Genomic DNA, 19534 nt, shown 5'->3' with positions numbered 1-19534 from the left:
ACAATATTAATTCTACCCATCCATGAATATATATATATATATATATATATATATATATAAAATTGTAACTTTTTATGTTTCTTCTATTTATTTCAAAAAAAAGTCTATAGTGTTCAGAACTTTCACTACCTTGGTAAATTTATTTCCAAATACTTTACTGCTTTTGTTTTTATTTTGAATAGGGTTGTTTCCTTTCATCATTTTTAAGATGTTTTGCTGTTGGTGTATAGAAATGCAACTTATTTTTGTATGGGGATTTTTATCCTTAAAATACTCTGAATCCATTAATTGCTTCTAACAGTTTTTTGGTGGAGTCTTTGAATTTCTTATATATAAGATCATAAGAAAATTTTACTTCTTCCTTTCCAGTTTGGATATCTTTTGTTTCTTTCTCTTGCCTGATTGTTCTGGCTAGGACATTTATTATTCTATTGAGTAGCACACATGCATTATTTCTGATGGAGTTTCAGAGGAAAAACTTCCAGCCTTTCATCATTTTGTATGATGCTAGCTGTAGGCTTGTCATGCTCAGTCACTTCAGTTGTGTACGATTCTTTGCAACCCCATGGACTATAGCTCCCCAGGTACCTCTCTCCATGGGTTTTTTTAAAACAAGGATACTGGAGTGGATTGCTATGCCCTCCTCCAGGGGATCTGCCCAAAAACCCAGGGATCAAAACTGCATCTCTGTGTTTCCTGCATTGGAGATGGAGTCTTTACCACTGAGCTGTAAGGGAAACCCAGGTTGGTCATAGATGGACTTTATTATGTTGATCATGTTGTTTTTATATCCAGTTTGTTAAGCATTTTTATCATGAAGAGTTGTTATGTTTTCCAAATTTGTTCACATATATTAAGATGAGCCTTTAATTTTGTTTTTCATTCTCTTAATGACGAGTACCGCATTATTGATTTATGTATGTTGACCCATCCTTGAAACCCATAGATAAATTTTATTTGATCATGGAGTATGATCCAATTTTTGTGCTGTTGAATTTTATTTGCTAATTTTACATCTACATTCATCAAAGATGAATTTTGTACTTAGATTTTGTTTGTCTGACAAAATGTTGATCTCTCCTTTATTTCTGAAGGACATCGTTTTCATGTAAAATTATTGGGGTTATAGCGCTTCTTCTTTCAGAACTTTGAATATATGAACCAACTCTGTCTTGGCATGGACTTTTTTCTAAAAAAGTCAGTAATATCCTTGTGTATGCATGCTATAAAACTTCAGTCATGTCCGAATCTGTATGACCCTATGGACCATAGCCCTCAAGACTCCTCTGTCCATGTGATTCTCCAGGAAAGTATCCTGGAATGGGTTGTCATGCCCTCCCTCAGGGGATCGTTATGACCTAGGGTTCAGACCCATGTCTCTTATGTCTTCTACACTGACAGAAGGGTTCTTTACCACTTGCCATCTGGGATGCCTGAATATCCCTATAGGGTTTCCTTTGTATGAAATGAGGTGTTTTATTTCTTCACAGTTCTTTCATAATTTTATCTTTGGATAATTACTGAATTATATTTTCATTGTTACCCAATTATTCTTAAGATGATACTATTATCATCACATACTCTTATTGATTATTCACTTGAAGAAAGTTAGCTTTTTAAGCAAAAAAGTTATAGATGAAGTTATTGCCCTAAATATTTCTGAATCCATTTTTATACCAGATAATGGCTTCAACATGTAAAATCCAAACAAAAAAAAAAAAAAAGAATTCTACATTATAAGAAATATCTTCAAACAGAAAGTAAAGGAAATAGAAGCAGATACCCTGGAATGAAGGATAAAATTATCAAGATATCTTTATGACATACCTTTTCCACTGTGAGATATCTCTTCACAACATAATGTGAATCAGACCTAGAATCTGAACTTTAATTTATATCTACAGCTATAGGAAAAAGATATATTTACCTCTTTTTCATAAAGATATATGTGATTTAGTGAAAAGAGCACTTTATTTAACATCAAAATATTTATTTGAAAGTGTCTCTGCCTTAACACTTCTTAAAGTGGGCATATTCTTTCCTTATGGCAGTAAGTGATGTTCTCTTCTCTATGTGGAATATGTAGTATAATTATCACTAAGAGAAACACTAGAGAGATTTATACAATTCTGATCAAATGAACATTTAAATAAAGCCAGAGAAAAAGATCCCAAACATGCAGTCTTAATTAAATATGCATACCTGATGAATTTTCTTAACATTATTTAAAAGTTATTATGGGTTTATGTTTAACTTTAAGCCCTTTCTTTTGATATTCTCTGAAACTTATAAACTCTTCTTCTGAGTTTTTTTTCTCTTATTTTTTATTGACTTTAATCAACATTTTTCCAATCAATAACAGCTACATTTCATTTTAGTCTTTATTGCAAAGTACACAATTCAAAGTTCAGCCCAACCTACTATAAACATTGGGAGGATTAAGGAAGAGATCTTTGAATTGTGAGTTTCACACACTTGGCGTAAGCCCAGATTTAGTTTGAGCAAGAATTAGTTATGAAGACTGTGAAAGACTTCTGTGTCCTTTTCATGAGGATTCTATGTCTCTTTGACCCTGGAGGGCTTCCCTCCTTGCTCAGTTGGTAAAGAATCCACCTGCAATGCAGGAGACCTTGGTTCAATTCCTGGGTTAGGAAGATCTGCTGGAGCAGGGAAAAGCTATGCACTTCAGTATTCTTGGGCTTTGTGGCTCAGCTCATAAAGAATCTGCCTGCAGTGCGGGAGACCTGGGTTTGATTCCTTAGTTGGGAAGATACCCTGGAGAAGGGAAAGGCTACCCACTCTAGTATTCTGGCTTGGAGAATTCCATGGACTGTATATTCCATGGGATTGCAAAGAATCAGATATGATTGAGTGACTTTCACTTTTCACTTTGACCCTGGAAGGATGGGGAAAGTACTGGAAGGCCTGAGAATTTTAGTTGATTGGATTAAAAGTTATTCTGGTAGAACTCCACCTTCCTGGACAGGAGATACCTTTTCTTGTACCTTCACCAAGCCATCTGATGGATCATACCAAGATTCTTTTTAATGTAGAGATTATCCAACGGCCAGTAACTAAACAAACTCTCATGGAAGAGCTCAATACTGATCTCTATGCAGTTTCTTTTGAACTGCCCAAACTCTCACTGTGGGACTTGAAAAAAATGCAAGTAAACCTGAAAAAACTGATGAATCCTTTATTAGCAAAAGCCAACAGACTATGTGATAGTGCTATCACAAATAGGAGTTAGCTAGCAGGCTACAGGCAGCTAAGTTTGATATCTGTATTGCTGATCCTTTAAATTTTTGTGGGGAGTTGGTGGCTGAGCTCCTCAACATTTCCTTTATATAAATCTTTCTGGGTTTCCTTTGGGAATGTCACTGAGCAATTGTGTTCTGGACTTCTATGCCATTTTCATATGTTCCTGTCAGTGCATCAAGACTGACAGACAACATAACTTTCATACAGAGACTGGTGAATTGGTTATTGTACACAATGAGTGATATGACTTATTCATATTATGTATCTCCACAATGGGATGAGTATTACAGCAAGGTTTTAGGCAAAAGAAATTTACATGTAAGAATGATTCTTATTTCATATGTATAGTGTAAATATTTATCTGATTGTATGAAAATTTAGAAAAGATTTTTAAGTGAAATTTCACATGGTCGTTGCTAAATTGTTTTGAGTGAAGAAAATACAATGTTTTTCTTTTTGTGTTTGTTTTATATGATTAAGTACTGAACACATATCAGAGAAGGAATATTCTCTCTATTTATGAGTAAAACCTGCTTGATGCCTTTAAATTAAAAAAAAAAAAAAATCTGGAAAAACCCAAACCTTACAGTGTGCTTACTTTCTATGACCTTGGTTTACTTCTTTCTTGTTTACATCTCCTTTTTTACAGCCTGCTTTCTTTCTGATTAATCTTTTTCTCAGGCTTTTTTTTGCATCCTATCTAGACTTGGTGGGCTGGTTGTAGGGATTGACGTGCGGTGAGCATGAAACTAAAAAATAAATATATCTTGTTTTCATCTGTTCTTGTCTTAGAAAAGGGAAAAGAAAATTATGATTTTTCTGTAAAGGACTATGTTTATAAACTTTTAATCTAATTGCATTTTTCTTATTCCTCCTGCTCCTGTTTGGTTGCTCAGTCGTATCTGACTCTTTGTGAACCCATGGACTGTATAGCTCACCAGGCTCCTCTGCCTATGGGATTCTCCAGGCAAGAATACTGGAGTGGGTTGCCATGCCCTCCTCCAGGGGATCTTCCCAACCCAGGGATTGAACCCAGGCCTCCCACATTGTAGGCAGATTCTTCACTGTCTGAGCCACCAGGGAAGCCCCTTTTTCTTGTTGGCAGTGTTCTATTCATAATTGCATTAGAGGTCCACTAGTGAGATGTAACCCTGAGCATATTTTTTTTTTCTCTATTTTAGCACATCTGTTTACCCTTTTGTTTTTCCTTTTGCATAATTAATCTTTTATATATAATTGTGTTAGGGATGATTTTGCCTAAAATATCTTTAAGGAAGCAGTTCCTTGCTTGTATTCAGTTTGATGTTTTAAAGATATATTTAACATACAACATTGCATTGGTTTCAGGGGTCAGTGAAAAATTAATCAATAGCCAGTATACAAAATAGACTGAAAATCTTAATCAAGTCAAATTTAGGATTATAACCCAGAAGATAGTCTTTCAGAAAGCACTGAGGAAATTTCTGCCCATTAGAAGTAAAAAACATATTTGTATAGGTTTTTGATATAAAGGGTTATACATCAGAGTAATATTGACAGTTTACATAGGCCAACTGGAGCAGGCAATGGCACCCCACTCCAGCACTCTTGCCTGGAAAATCCCATGGATGGAGGAGCCTGGTAGGCTGCAGTCCATGGGGTCGCTAAGACTCAGGCACAACTGAGCAACTTCACTTTCACTTTTCACTTTCGTGCATTGGAGAAGGAAATGGCAACCCACTCCAGTGTTCTTGCCTGGAGAATCCCAGGGACAGGGAGCCTGGTGGGCTGCCATCTATGGGGTCGCACAGAGTCAGACACGACTGAAGCGACTTAGCAGCAGCCGCAGCACATAGGCTAACAAGGCAAGTGGTGTGTCACTGTGACCTTTTACAGATTAAGGAAGGAGTATTATCTCCTGAGGTGTTAACTTTCTGGCAGCAGGAGGAAGTTTTTTGTTTCATTTTTTTTGTGAGTAGGCATTTCTGTATCTTCTAAGGGGATCTAGTTAATGCATAATTCAGATAAACTGAAGGAGGGAATGGAGTATTATCACAAATGACAGAGGAAATTTTGTATTAAATTTTTCTTGTCCTGCCTTAAAATCATTTTCCTTTATCACAGATATATGATATAATTATTTTATATGTGTGCTATTGTGAAAGAAGGCTTCCCAGCTGGCTCAGTGATAAAGAATTAGCCTGCAATGGAAAAGACATGGGTTCAGTCCCTGGGTTGGGAAAGTCCCCTGGAGAAGGAAATGACAACCCACTGCAGTATTCTTGCCTGGGAAATCCCATGGACAGAGGAGATTGACAGGCTACAGTCCAAGGGATCACAAAAGGGCTGGACACAACTTAGCAGCTAAACTACAACACTCACTTCAATATTCTTACCTGGAGAATCACATGGACAGAGGAGCCTGGCAGGCTATAGTCCATGGGTTGTACAGAGTTGGACGTGACTGAAGTGGCTTAGGATGCAAACAACAACATTGTGAAATGAATACCACAAGAAGTCTAGTTAACACTCATTGCACAAAGTTACAATCGACACATTTTTGCCAATGAAAAGTAAGTTTATTCCTGTGGCATAAAAATCTTGGAAAACATTTTCTGCATCCTGCTGGTTGTGGAAGCATTTTTCCTGCAAAAAGTCATGGAGATGCTTGAAGAAATGGTAGTCAATTGGCAAGAGGTCAGATGAATATGCCAAACGAGGCAAAACCTTGTAGCCCAATTGGTTCAACTTTTAAAGCATTGGTTGTGCAACATGTGGTTAGGCATTGTTGTGAAGAAAAATCGGGCCCTTTCTGTTGACCAATGCTGGCTGCAAGTGTTGCAGTTTTCAGTGCCTCTCATTGATTTTCTGAGCATACTTCTCAGATATAATGGTTTCACCAGGATTCAGAAAGCTGTAGTGGATCAGATGGGCAGCAGACCACCAAACAGTGACCAGGACTCATTTTTGGTGCAAGTTTGGCTTTGGAAACTGCCTTGGAGCTTCTTCTCAGTCCAGCCACTGAGCTGGTCATTGCTGGTTATTGTATAAAGTTCACTTTTTGTTGCATGTCACAATTTGATACAGAAATGGTTCTTTTTTGCTGCATAGAATAAAAGAAGACATTTTAAAATGATTTTTTTGACTTGCAGTCAGCTCACAAGGCACCCACTTATTGAATTTTTTAACCTTTCCAATTTGCTTCAAATGCAGAACAACTGTAGAATGGTCGACGCAGAATTCTTAGGCAACTTCTTGTGTAGTGGTAAGACGATCAGCTTCATGGTCCTCTCTGTTGGTCATTATCAACTTCTGAAGGTCAGTTACTGTGCTGCTCATCTTCAAGGCTCTAGCCTCCTTTGCAAAACTTCTTGAACCTCCTCTACACTGTACGTTCATTAGTAGCTCCTGGGCCAAATGCATTGTTGATGTTGTGAGTTGTCTCCACTGCTTTATGAGCTATTTTGAACTCAAATAAGAAAATCACTAGAATTTGCTTTTTGTCTAACATTATTTCCATTGTCTAAAATATACATAAAATAAATAGCAGTAATAATTCATTAGCACAAAATAAAGTAAGAAATACATATTAAAAGGATGTATATCATAACCACATTTATTTAAGAATGTATTCCAATATCAAACGGCAAAGATTAACAATGCAAGACTGAAATTATTTTTCCACCAACCTAATATCTCACTGTGGTTTTAATTTGCATTTCCCTGATTAGCAATGGTGAACATCTTTTTATGTACTTGTTAGCCACTTGAATATCTTCTTTGGAAAAAAATTCTATATTCAGATCCTTTGCTAATTTTATAAAATTGATTTTTTGTACTGAATTGTATTTGAGTTCCTTAGACATTTTGGATCATAACCCTGAATCAGATATAGGGTTTACAAGTATTATCTCTCATCTATGAGTCACCTTCTCATTTTGTGGATCATTTCTTTTTCTATGCATAGTCTTTTTTGTTTGAATTAGTCCCCCTTGTTTATTTTTTAATTTTGTTGCTTATGCTTATGGTGTTAATTTTAAAAAATCATTGCCAGGATCTGTATTAAGAAAATTTCTACCATGTTTTCTTCTAGGAAATTTCTGGTTTCAGGTCATACATCAAAGTCTTTAATCCATTCCCAGTTAATTTTTGTAGTGAAATAAGATTGGGGTCTATTTTTATTCTTTTGCATGAGAATATTCATTTCTTCAGGAAGATTTAAAAGACTATCTTTTTCCATTGAGTATTTTTGGCTCCATTGTGAAATATTAGTTGACCATATATACATGAGTTTATTTCTGGGATTCTGATTGTGTTCTGTTGGTTCATGTGTCTGTTTTTATACCTGTACCATATGACCTTGATTAGTGTAGTTTTATACTATTACTTGAAATCAGAAAGTGTGATGCCTGTGGGTTATTCTTTTTTCTCAGGAATTCTTTGTCTATTGGGGTCTTTTTCAATTTTATATGAATTTCAACATTGTTTTATTTATTGATTTTTTGACAAAAGTATCTATAATAATATACCATTACTAAAAAAAAACAAAAACAAAAAACACCTCATTTCTCAAAAATTAAAATTTTCCTTGATAGTTGCAACATCTTGTTTTATAGCCATTTCCTTTTTCCATTTTTTGAGTATCTGTTCTAAATTTCCTGTAAGGAATTATTTCTTCAACAACTCACAAACAACGTGAAAGCTTTTAATGAAGTATGCTGCCAAGAAATATGAAATAAGTTCAAAAGGCATATGACCTGATCAAGGTTGACTTGTTGCATTGAGACATTTTCCTGAAATTTTGTGACAGAAATAGGTGCTGTTTCTCTAGTCTTTACCCTAAAAAATGTGGGGGGAAACTGCTGCATACATTGCTCACTCATGTTTAGAGTCCAAGATACAAGAGGCAAAACTGAAAACAGATAACTTAAAATCTCATCCTAGTGACATTTTCTGAGCCATGGACCAACCAGTGACTGATCTATACCTGGATCTAAGTTCTTTACTTCTGGTTCCAGCAGTTTGGTACTCAGTTTTGGAACCTCTTTTATAGTGAAGCATTAATAATGAGATAAGATTCTGATTCTCTCCTAGCTCTTTCTCTCTATTCTCCCCTAAAATATTCTTTGAGAAATATATCATTAATGTGAGAAAGAAGAATGAAGTCTTGTAAAATAGAAGAAAAACATTTATTTTACTCTCATAAATTTAAAAATGCTATTAGATATAGATTGGCATTTAGGATCAGTTTAGAATCTTCATTATATAATGTATTCTAAGTATATCTTTCAAATTTAAAGATATAAATTATAATTTATATAATATTAAAATATGTGCCAATATGTTCTAATAATTGAGGAAGAAACAAGTAAGATGACATCTGGTTCAAAAAATATTTTGAGGAACTATAAACATCTTGGAGAAAAAAGAGTGCAAAGATAATATTATTAGGGTATATACAAAAATAGTCAATGTCTAATAGGGCAATAAATCATAATTTAAGGGATTTTTTTTCTACCAGACAGAAATATGCAAGTTAACATTTTAACTTCACAGTGTCTAAACACAAAAATCTGCATGAAATCAATAATAAATACAAAATAAAACATGGGTGCACTTTTCTATAGATGTAAAATATCTTTCAATCATTCATTCTTCAACAAATGCCCCAGCATAGTATCAAAAGTGGTATGTGCTTTTGGAAATGGGGGAAATGTGTTTCCAAATTTGAAATATTTTCTCACAATTTCTTTATCCAGATCAATTATATCAATAATTGATATAGTTTTTAGTTTTCCTACTATACTGTCTTCATTTCAATAAGATGCTTGAAGCACAGTGGATTACTAAGGAGTAGAGATTTAACAAAAAAAAAAGTATCTTGATATGAAATAAAGCAAATCAATGACATGATCCCACAATTCTACTCCTAGGTCTATAACCAAGAAAAATGAACCCATTTTCCCACACGAAACACATACATGAATGCTCATAGCTGCCTTATTCTTAGTAGCCAAATAAGAAAACAACTCAAATCTTTATCAACTGATGCTGCTGCTGCTGCTGCTGCTGCTAAGTCCCGTCAGTCGTGTCCGACTCTGTGCGACCCCATAGACGGCAGCCCACCAGGCTCCCCCGTCCCTGGGATTCTCCAGGCAAGAACACTGGAGTGGGTTGCCATTTCCTTCTCCAATCAACTGATGAGTGGATGAAAAAAAATGCACAATATCCTTGCAAAAATAGTATTCAGGAACAAAAAGTAATGAAATATTGATACATCTGGCCACACTATGGACCTTGAAAATGTTATGCTAAGTGAAAGCAGCACAAAAGATCATAGTGTATGCTTTCATTTATATTAAGTGAAACAAGGTTTTTCTGAAATTGGAAAAGAGAGAGAAAGTAGAATAGTGGTTGTCAGGGGCTGGGAAGAGGAAGAAATGGGGAATGGCCATCAATGAATACAGGATTTCTTTGGGGAGTAATGAAATTTTCTAAAATGTAATGCTGGTGATGGTTTCATGGTGTTATAAATATACAAAAAGCTATAGAGCTGTTTAGATAAAAGGAATAATTGCATGATATTTAAATTATATCCTAATAAAACCCTCATAGGCTTAAGGGCATGGGAGTAAAACATTTCACAAAGAGAATAAATTATACCCTTGGCTGACACCAGTAAGGCTCCAAAATGCAATATATACTGAGTCTGAAATTGGATTTTGAATTTTGACATTACCAGAATCAAATCACTAAACTACAGAGTTTTGCTTATGATCTCTTATGTATATAGATTTTCTTGACAGATCAAAATTCTCACATTTTCTAATTAAAACTTTAGCACACTTGGAACACCAAGGAAAATATTCAAAAAACCTTATGGTGAGAAACCAGAGAGCTACGGTTTCCTCCTCTCAGTGACACAGAATGCATATTTCAAAAAGACCAACTCTGAGTAAGGTTCCTTACACCACAGTAGTTATACAGAATTCAGAAATGAAGCTCAGGCTCCAAACTAAGGAAAGTGATTTAATTCAGAGTCACTTACTTGCATTCTTGTTCTGTGAATATTCACTTGCTTTCCACTTTGTTTGGAAGAGAACCCTTCTGTACTGTTTGTCAGCAAATATGTCAAAAGAGCAAATATTTAGCCACCAGATTATGATGCAATGCTCTATTTTCACAAAAGGGGACAAAGCCTTAGGAAACAGAAACTTTCATTTTGTATAAAATAAATCATTTTAAAATTTTTATTGTAAGATTTCCTTTCTGGATAGGATGTAATTAGTTGTGGCAGCACACTCCCAAACACCAGGAAAGAAAAATAAAAGAGTCAATTACAAAAGTCATTATTAAAGTTTTCAGAAGCTTTTGGAGTGATGAGGATCAGATAAATTGGAATTCCAGAAGAGAAGGAGACTCTAGCATAGCGGGCTGAGGATCACTGGTTGAGTTTCTTGTTCATTGCTAGAAGCACGTGCTGATTCTGAGCATGGAGTGGGGCTCGGGTTTAGCTCAAATAGAGAGAAAGCAGCGGCTTTTGGTTTGTTCCATGCTTAAATCAGTGTTTGTTTCTTCATACTCTCAGTGTTGTGCACTCTTGGTGGGGGAAGAACTATTGATTTTTCATGAGTTGCCTAAAACTAATATTGGTTCTTTAAAGACTTTACTCAGAAAATTTGATGGCAATACATGTATCACTTATCATATCAGATTCTTTTCCCTCTATCATCTTTCATTTTTGTTCAGGAAAACCTACCACATTATGTGAGATTATGGGAAAAAGCTGAAAAGTGGTTGATTTGAACAGAATTTTGAATTTCCATACCCTTACTTAACTTAACATTGAATTTGTTGGAGGACTGCAATACAAGTCTGCAAAGCCCCTGCCTAAGGTAATTAACCATGCTTCTTTTTACTTCTCTGAGTATTTACCTCCTGGAATGATTTCCAGCTTATTATTTTAGTATGTGACACTCAAACTGAAAAACTGGGCACAGGAATTAATGGGAATTATCCACCTTAGATTGTTATGCTACCAGAAGTATTTAATACATTATTGTGGTAATCATTCGTGATGCTCAACAAATATGCCAGATATTTGACAACAATAATGCCCTTAGTCCTTGAGTTTAGCACAATTGTCCAAAACTCTCTGACCAATGTAAATGAGCTGAAGTGGTATGTATCACTTCCAGGTCCAACACATAATTGTTAGGTCCAGATACTCCAGGGACTTCCCCGGTGGCTCAGCGGTAAAGAATCTGCCAACAATGCAGGTGCTACAGGAGACTTGGGTTCGATTCCTGGGTCGGGAAGATCTCCTGGAGGAGGGTATGGCAACCCACTCCAGTGTTCTTGCCTGGAGAATCCCATGGCAGGCTACAGTCCATAGGGTCGCAAAGAATCAGACACTACTGAAGCGACTTAGCTCGCCACATACTCCAGAGTTCTCTTTTCCTTTGTGATGTCAACAGGATGTGTCTCAACGTTGCTACTCTGTCGACCTGTTGTTGTTCAGTTGCTAAGTCCTGTCAATCTCTTTGCAACCCTGTGGAATGCACCATGCCAAGCTCCTCAAACTATTTCCCAGGGTTTGCTCGAGTTGCTGTCCATTGAGTTGATGATGCTATTTACCAACTCATCCTCTTCGAGCCCCTGCTCCTCCAACCTTTCCAAGCATCAGGCTCTTTTCCAATGAATCAGCTCTTTCCATCAGGTGGCCAATGTATTGGAGCTTTAGCTTCACCATCACTCCTTCCAATGAACTTTCAGGATTGATTTCCTTTAGGATTGACTGGTTTGATCTCCTTGCAGTCCAAGAGACTCTCAAGTCTTCTGCAACATGACAGTCCAAAAGCATCAGTGCTTCAGTGATCATTCTTATTTGAAGTTCCCTCATAGCTCAGTTGGTAAAGAATCTGCCTGCAATGCAGGAGACCCAGGTTTGATTCCTGGGTCAGGAAGTCCCATGGAGAAGGAAATGGCAACCCACTCCAGTATTCTTGCCTGGAGAATCTCATGGACAGAGGAGCCTGGCAGGCTACAGTCCATGGGGTCGCAAAAATTGGACACAACTTAGCGACTAAACTATCCTTCTTTATGGTCCGACTCTTATATTCATGTATATCTAGTGGAAAAACAATAGCTTTATGTATAAGGACCTTTGTCAGCAAAGTGATGTCTTTGGTTTTTAATACACTGTCTAGGTTTATCATAGTTTTCCTTCCAGTGAGCACACATCTTTTAATTTCTTGGCTGCAGTCACCATCCTCAGTGATTTTTGGAGCCCAAGAAAATAAAGTCTGTCACTGCTTCTATTTTTCCCCGCTTTTTATTTGCCATAAAGTGTTGGGACTGGATGCCATGATCTTAGTTGTTTGAATGTTGAGTTTCAAACTACCTTTTCCATTCTACTTGGTCACCCTCATCAAGAGGCTCTTTAGTTCATCTTCACTTTCTTCAATTAGAGTGGCTGCTATTATTGTTCAGTCACTAAGTCATGTCTGATTCTTTGCAACCCCATAGACTGCAGCATGCCAGGCTCCTCTGTCCTCCACTATCTCCCAGAGTTTCCTCAGATTCATGTCCATTGAGTCAGTGATGCTATCTAACCAACTCATTCTTTGCTTCCCTTTCTCCTTTAGCTTTCAATCTTTCCCAGCATCAGAGTCTTTTCCAGTGAGTTGGCTCTTCCCATCAGGTGCTAAAGTATTGGGGCTTCATCTTCGTATCTGAGATTGTTGGTATTTCTCCCAACAATCTTGATTCCAGTTTGTGATTCATTCAGGCTGGCATTTCACATAATGTACTCTGTATAGAAATTAAATATACAGGTGACAATAAGCAGCCTTGTCATGCTCATTTACCAATTTGGAACCAGTCAGTTGTTCCATAACTGTTTCTAACTGTTGCTTCTTGACCCTCATACAGGTTTCTCAGGAGATGGATAAGGTGGTCTGTTATTCCCATTTCTTTAAGAATTTTCCACATTTTGTTGTCATCCACACAGTTAAAGGTTTTAACATAGTCGATGAAGCAGGAGTAGTTTTTCTGGAACTCCCTGGCTATCTCTAGAATCCAAGGAATGTTGGCAATTTGATCTCTGGTTCCTCTGCCTCTTCAAAAGCCAACTGGTACAACTGGAGGTTCTCAGTTCACTTATTGCTGAAGCCTCGCTTGAAGGACTTTGAGCATAACCTTGCTAGCATGAATGAATACAATTGTAAACTCTGTAGTAATTATATGGCTACTTTGTTTCTAACTGTGTTTGTGGTAGCTCACACAAAGAGAAAAGCATAAACAATGTAGACTCAATTGAAACTTAGACAACAGAAAAAATGTAAGTACCTCATATGTATGCCTTTATACTGACTGTGACTAGACTGAAAAATGAAAGATAATCTTATTAGCATCCAAAGACTAATACAAAATGCAGCACCAGAACTATTTAACTTAAAGTAGAAATCAAAAGTTCTTCATTCGGAGCATTGTGGAGAGAGTGTCAGAATGGAATAATGTGTACTGAATATACTCATTGGCTCTACAAAAAACAAGCTTATCTTAGAAATTTGCCTCTGCCAATTACTGCTCTGTAGCCTTGGACAAATTACTCACCTTTTCTGAGATAGCTTTCTCGTCTGCAAATATATACATATCTCTGAAGATTATAATATATCTAACTTAAATGATAGCATATTAAAAAGCAGAGACATTACTTTGCCAACAAAGGTCCGTCTAGTCAAGGCTATGGTTTTTCCTGTGGTCATGTATGGATGTGAGAGTTGGACTGTTAAGAAAGCTGAGTGCTGAAGAATTGATGCTTTTGAACTGTGGTGTTGGAGAAGACTCTTGAGAGTCCCTTGGACTGCAAGGAGATCCAACCAGTCCATTCTGAAGGAGATCAGCCCTGGGCTTTCTTTGGAAGGAATGATGCTAAAGCTGAAACTCCAGTACTTTGGCCACTTCATGTGAAGGGTTGACTCATTGGCAAAGACTCTGATGCTGGGAGGGATTGGGGGCAGGAGGAGAAGGGGACGACAGAGGATGAGATGGCTGGATGGCATCACCGACTCGATGGACGTGAGTTTGAGTGAACTCTGGGAGATGGTCATGGACAGGGAGGCCTGGCGTGCTGCGATTCATGGGGTCGCAAAGAGTCGGACATGACTGAGCGGCTGAACTGAACTGAACCCTAGAATCCTCAAATTAATTAACTTTTGAAAAATGTGTCCAAATTTAAAGGTTTCTTTCAATTTACAGTTATTACAAAATATTGGCTATATTCCCTGTGTTGAACAATAGATCTTTGAGTCTGTCTTTTACACAACAGTTTGTACCTCCCACTTCCCCTTACTCATATATCACTCCTACCCCCTATCTTGCTGACAATCACTAGTTCTCTGTTTCTGTGAGTCTGAGTAAAAAATCAATTATTTCAACAGATTTATGTCAAACTAAGGGATTGAATAAATAAGCAAAAGTCTCCCAAAAAGGAAAAATCCTAGAGAGATAATGTAACTGGTAAATTCTATTAAACTATTAAAAACTTAAATAATCAAACTAATCCTTTTCAAATCTTTAAAAAAATTTAAGAGAAACATTTACTAAATAATTTCATGAGATCAGATTCACCCTGATATAAAGGCCAGATAAAGGTACAGATCTCACTCTTGTACAGATTGCCTTTTTATTCTTTATCTCCTAAATGAGAATTAATCTGATGATGACAGCCTAATGATTAAGATTTTTGCAAGCACTTGAAAATATGTCTATAAGGTCAATATTTAAAAACATTCATTGCTTACATAGGGCCTCAGTTTGCTTGTGTATTACTTGGAGTTATTGAACCAAATTAATTCTAGGTTAGCTGGCTTCCTCTGATAGGATGTGAAAAACCTAAAAATCTTCTAATAGTGTAAAGACATTTGTCTTAACAGGTTCTGTGGAGATACACAGGAAAGAAACCAGAAATATTAGGAGCCAATACCCAGCTATATGAATGGATTCTACAGAATGATCTTCTTGGTAAGACCAAAGAAAAGAATACTAAATAGAACTGAATGAGGGATAATGTGAATAATTACTTAATAACAAATAAATTCAACAAATTTGCATTCAAAATAAGCAAAAAAAATTTTTTTTTGTCTCCACATTTCTTCTAGAGAAAAAAATATTCATGATACTTGCTAAGACTGTAAGGCACAGTTTATTCAAGACCATCATGATAAATGTAGTTACTACTATAGTAAGTTGGAGAGATTGGATTCAACTGAGTACAAAAAGGAAAAGTGGTCAAAGTGCAGAGTAGGGAGTCACTGGATAGAAAATTACTAAGAGGAAACATCAGAGATATGGATTATTCAGCTGCTCAGTCATGTCTGACTCTTTGTGACCACATGGACTTCAGCATGCCAGGCTTCCTTGACCATGATGTCTGTCATCATCTCTTGGAGTTTGCTCAAAGTTTGCTCCCTTCCCTGGTGGCTTATATGGTAAAGAATCTGCCTGTAATGTAGGAGACCTGGGTTCAATCGTTGGGTTGGGAAGATCCCCTGGAGAAGGGAATGGCAACACACTCCAGTTCTTGCCTGGAGAATTCCATGGACACAGGAGCTTGATGGGGCTACAGTCCAAGGGGTTGCAAAGAGTTGTACTGATTGACTGAACGACTGATACAGAGAAGGGGACTCTGGCAAAAACCAACCTAATCAGATGAATGCTTAATGCAGGCCAGGGTGGAGGATGTGAAGGATGAATCAACAGTGGAAAAGGTGATCAAATATCAAGGTTGGAAGAGTCTAGCTAAACTGACTCAGTAGGATGTTTGCTAAAATTGAGTAATGCAGGGATTAACAATCAAGCTTCCAAATCAGGACCTGGTTGAGAAGAGAGTTCAGAAGAGCCTGACTAGACTTTGGTCAAGGACAGAATCTTTATCAAGCTTTAACATAAATATGAAATTTGTAATTTTCCCATTTATGATGCAAACTCTCCTACTTCAGCATCAGGGTAAATGAAAATATGTTTAAATCAAGTTCTCATTAACTTTTGTACAGAATACTGCAGCACTCTTTTGACTGTCTGTATCCATTCTCTCCCACCTCTCTGCACTCACCCCACAGTAAGTATCTGGAAAAAAAAAATCTGAAATACCATTTTATCATCTATCATATTATAAATGCTTCCAGATTCCTATGGGCTTCCCTGGTGGCTCAGTTGATAAAGGATCCACTTACAATGTGGGAGACTGGGTTCAGTCCCTGGGTGGGGAAGATTCCCTGAAGGAAGGCATGGCTACCCACTCCAGTATTCTGCCCTGGAGAATTCCATGGATTGTATAGTCCATGGGGTCACAGAGTCGGACATGACTGAGTGACCAGATTGCTATAAATTCAAATACAAAATCCTGTTTTCTTAAACATACATTTCATGAACTTGCAACTAGTTGATTTTTCTAGCCTGTGATGCCAGCATTCTCTCATTGAAACCCTGCATATCTCACCTTCAATTTCCCATTCACACAAGCATTTGTTTACTTAAATTCCTCCATTCCTGTTTATTAAAGTATCCTCACCCCAACAACCTGTCCAGTGGCAAGTACTCTTCATATTTAACTCCACACAAAACTTTCAGAGGTTTGTGGAATTACTTAACTGCTGGAATTACTAATTGATGCTTAGCCAATCAATTACTGCCTTCTTTGGAGCTTATAGGAATTTATATATGGCCTCATGGCACAGAGTTATATAAAAGATGTTACCTAATTGAATTAATGATTTATACAGGTGCCATGATTTTCTTTTTGTGGAACTATTACCATTTAAACATGTGTGTGTGTGTGTGTATATATATATATATATATATATTTTTTTTTTTTTTTCTTTTTAGGCCATTCCAAAACCAGAGCTTTTATCACTCACTGTGGAACCAATGGGATCTATGAAGCTGTTTACCATGGGTCCCTATGGTGGGAATTCCCTTGTTGAGTGATCAGCTTGATAATGTTTCTTGAGTAAAAGCCAAAGGGACAGCTGTTGAATTAGACTTGCATAGAATGATGAGTTCTGATCTGCTTAATGCTTTGAATGAAGTTATTAACAACCTTATGTGAGTATAGGATGTATGCTTTTCTGAGAAGCATCAGTATTTTAAAAGGAGTAATTCATTTCATTCAGTTAAATTTAGTACTTTTACATAATCTCCAGGACATGGCTAAAATCAAATGGAATTGTCTGGTATGTCTCAACTTCTATGAAAGCATTTAGATTCACTACTGTTACTGGATATTAGATTCCAACCTCAAAGAAATTTATTGAAAGAAACTTAGCTATTTTTAAAGGAACATATTTTTTCATTGTTAATATTTATTTTTTAAAAGATATTACCATTGTAAAGAATTTAGGTAATATGACAAAAATATAGAAAAATAAAAATGAAAAAAAGTCACTTAACACACCTCATGTAGTTATAACCAATTACCAGTATAGAAATATTAATTTAGATATTTTTGTGCTAGTTTATAAGTAGAAAATAAAAAGGAAATAATTATAAAAATGGAATAATGCTACTTAATAATTATTTAAAATATTCTATATTGACATATTTAAATTAAAGGAAGAGAAAGTTCATGAAGTAAAATGGAGAGATACAAATGGAAACGTAGACTAACCCAGCCTCACTATTCCCTAAGGTCAATAATTAGTGGCTATCCATGAACAAAAACATCTTTGAGAGATCTAAAGTCCACTTATGATATTTCAGCAACACTGTGGAACAAAAAAAAAAAAAAAAGCAAAAAACACAAACAAACCTGAGAATAGTCACACAGTTCAGAATGAAGAAGACAGCTTGCTCATGGCTGCATCATCATATTCTCAAGCCAGCATTGCTTAGCTCCAAGAGAGAACTTCACAGCTAGGAAGAGTTCTTCTAGGAACCTAGCAGGGAAGAGTGAGTTGAATGACCAGCTTTAAAGCCTTTTGGGGCACATAAATGGAAAAAAAAAGAAAAAAAAACCTAAATATTTATGAAGTCACAAAGAACTGAAATAGCCACAGGAGTCCTGAGAAATAAGAATGAAGCTGGAAGCATGCCACCTCTTATTTTAAACTCTATTACAAAACTATAGAAAATTTTAAAATACGGTATTATCATAAAAAACACATAGATGAATGAATAGGATTACAAACGTTACCTCTAAAATTGAATAATATTTGACAAAAAACCCAAAAACACTTAATAGGAAAATGGTCATCTCTTCTATGAATAGTATTGAGGAAACTCGATAATCATATGGAGGAAAATGAAACTTGGACCTTTATATTACATCAGCAAGGGAACATTTCATGCAAAGATGGGCACAATAAAGGATAGAAATGGTATGGACCTAACAGAAGCAGAAGATATTAAGAAGAGGTGTCAAGAATACACAGAAACAATACAAAAAAGATCTTCATGACCCAGATAACACAATGGTGTGATCACTCACCTAGAGATAGATATTCTGGAATGAGAGGTCAAATGGGCCTCAGAAAACATTACTATGAACAAAATTAGTGGAGGTGAAGGAATTCTGGTTGAGCTATTTCAAATTCTAAAAGACGATGCTGTGAAAGTGCTGCACTCGATATGCCAGCACATTTGGAAAACTCAGCAGTGGCCACAGGACTGGAAAAGGTCAATTTTCATTCTAATTCCAAAGAAAAGCAATGCCAAAGAATATTCAAACTACTGCACAATTGCACTCATCTTACACACTAGCAAACTAATGCTCAAAATTCTCCAAGCCAGGCTCAACACTATGTGAACTATGAAATTACAGGTGTTCAAGCTGGATTTAGAAAAGGTGGAGGAACCAGAGATCAAATTGCCAACATCCACTGGATCATGGAAAAAGCAAGAGAGTTCCAGAAAAACATCTATTTCTGCTTTAATGACTATGCCAAAGCTTTTGACTGTGTGGATCAAAACAGACTATGGAAAACTCTGAAAGAGATGGGAATACCAGACCACCTGACCTGCCTCATGAGAAACCTATATGCAGGTCAGGAACTGGACGTAGAACAGACTGGTTCCAAATAGGAAAAGGAGAACATTAAGGCTGTATATTGTCATCCTGCTTATTTAACTTACCTGCAGAGTATATCATGAGAAACACTGGGCTGGAGGAAGCACAAGCTGGAATCAAGATTTCTGGGAGAAATATCAATAACTTCAGATATGCAGATGACACCACCCTTATGGCAGAAAGTGAAGAAGAACTAAAGAGCCTCTTGATGAAAGTGAAAGAGAA

The 19534-nt window shown here is 36.4% G+C and overlaps 2 pseudogenes; both read left to right on the top strand.

Moving 5' to 3' along the window:
* Nucleotides 1–17353, top strand: part of LOC129657105 (UDP-glucuronosyltransferase 2A3-like) — a 56508-nt pseudogene extending 39155 nt beyond the window's left edge.
* Nucleotides 2515–11301, top strand: LOC129657256 (UDP-glucuronosyltransferase 2C1-like; annotated as a pseudogene).
* Nucleotides 17354–19534: the final 2181 nt, after the last annotated feature.

The sequence above is a fragment of the Bubalus kerabau genome, chromosome 7 (genome assembly GCF_029407905.1).
Source record: "Bubalus kerabau isolate K-KA32 ecotype Philippines breed swamp buffalo chromosome 7, PCC_UOA_SB_1v2, whole genome shotgun sequence".
In the NCBI taxonomy this organism is placed as follows: Eukaryota; Metazoa; Chordata; class Mammalia; order Artiodactyla; family Bovidae; genus Bubalus; species Bubalus kerabau.
Note: the sequence above shows the minus strand (reverse complement) of the source record. Positions and strands in the feature narration are given on the sequence as shown.